The sequence below is a fragment of the Octodon degus genome, unplaced genomic scaffold, assembly GCF_000260255.1.
Source record: "Octodon degus isolate 3935 unplaced genomic scaffold, OctDeg1.0 scaffold00155, whole genome shotgun sequence".
Taxonomy (NCBI): Eukaryota; Metazoa; Chordata; class Mammalia; order Rodentia; family Octodontidae; genus Octodon; species Octodon degus.
The window spans coordinates 652,424-654,284 of record NW_004524731.1 but is presented as its reverse complement, the minus strand read 5'-3'; the positions used below and the strand labels follow the sequence as shown (position 1 = coordinate 654,284).

Sequence of the window (1,861 nt, the reverse complement as noted above, 5' to 3'; positions counted from 1 at the left end):
CTTACTGTCCTGCCAGGAGCAGGCTCAGAGGCAGCGGGTGCAGGAGGGAGGCGTGCATCTGACGGCCTGGGCGAGAGCTGCCGTCCCTGCAGTGTCCCTGGCGTGCCGTGAACTCGTGGCTTCCGCAAGGCCTTGCCTGTGTGTTCTGGGGCTCGTGTAGTTAGCGCAGCTGTGACGTGAAGACTGCTCTATCTTTAGGTATTCTCTGCTTCCCCTTTGACCGAACATCTACTTTGAGTATGAAAACCTGAAGGAAGCTGAGCTTTCATTCATATGGCAAAGCATCCGCGGTTCTGCATCTCTAGTATGAACCCTGCTGCCGGGAGAGGGAAGACCCCAGCGAGATCTCTGTCCTAGCGCTCTAGACAGTTGTCTCTTGCGGGGCTGCAGACTTGCCGGCCCTGGCAGGAGCTGTTTCAGATGTTGGTTGATCAGCGTCCCTTAGCAGCAAGTGTACAATCTCCATGACAGTATCAGGCTCTGGGCAAGACGGTCGGGGGACCCTGGGCAGCTGCTACGCTCCCGCTTCACCGTGCTTGTCTTTTCCATGTTTTGAAGGTAGGAATGAGCATTTCGCTGTGTTCCCCTGAACTCAACTACCTGCTGGTTAGGTGTTTGTGTGCACCTGGCTCTGGATCTGAGTCCAAATGGTTAATGGCTGTGCAGGACCCGGGAGACCATAGAGCAGCTGCTGAGGGAAGAGGCAGAGGTAGCTCTGGACACAGCTCCCAGCCGAGACTTCTGGTGTTGGCCACCGCGGGCCCCGGGCTCCACTGCAGAGCAGACCAGTGGGGTCGCATCAGATCAGCGCGCTTGTGCAGCCGGAGCCCGCGAGAAGTCAGAGAAGGAAAAGCAGGCAGCGGCAGATTTGCGCTTAATCTCCAGAACATGAAAGAAACCAACAACTCAACAGCAGCCAATAGCTTGGTCAGAAACTTGTGTACAATCATTTCTAAAACTAAAAGGGTGGACGATGCTGTTGTTAGCCCCACAGGGTTGGAGGTGAGGTCACACCTTCTCTGATCACAGCCGTCCACATTGCCCGTGGCCTCAGCAGGCTGCAGGTATCCTCAGCAGGCACTGAGAACCCCACAGACGCACACAACCCCAGGCTCTGCGCAGCCTCCCAGGGTCAGGTGCCAGCCCAGCTCCCAGGACAGAAGCACAGGCAAAGGCCAAAGAGGCTTTCGTTACTTACAGTTCTGGACTAAAGCTGGGCACGCAGGGGTGGTCAGACAGCGGTGCTCTGTCCCTGGTCTCAGGAAGAGCCAGCAGCCACACACTGGAGACTTGCCATATTTAAGGGACACCTGGAGGGTGTCGTAACTCAGGAGCGTTTTCCTGGGCTTACTTTCTGATGCAATCTCCCACCGTGGTGCAAGGAGCTTGGGCAATTCTGTGTGGACCTGGGTAGGAGATCCTCCGCAGAAGGACTTCCTGTCCTTGGAGCTGCCTGTGTTGCTTCTTCGCCATGGTCAAAGTGGTGGCCTCCTAGGTGCTGAGTGACCCTGGTGCAGGCTGAGTAAAGGCAGCAGCGAACTATTTAAATACACTAGGAGAGCCGGGGAGATAGCTCAGTAGAATAAGCGCTTCTCTGGCAAGCTCAAGGGCCTGAGTTCAATCCCTGGTTCTGCAAAAATAAAATACACTAGGAGCCACTTGCCTGCAGGTCGTAGTTCACACTTTCTTAAGGTGACTGGGATAAAAATCGCGATGGATGCACAGGGTTGGGATTGGACCCAGTTCCCAATCAGCAGCCCTAATCCTTGGTTCCAACTACGAGACCCATAACACAGCTGAGTAGAGCAGGGCCATCAGGCCCCCGTGAACAAGGACATCACGTCCCCTAAGCTGGGGAGCT

General features: G+C 55.6%; 1 protein-coding gene across 1 annotated transcript in view; it reads right to left on the bottom strand.

Moving 5' to 3' along the window:
* LOC101567557 (neutrophil defensin 4-like) overlaps positions 1-1,861 on the bottom strand; it is a 27,391-nt gene that overhangs the window by 932 nt on the left and 24,598 nt on the right. The window lies entirely within an intron of this gene.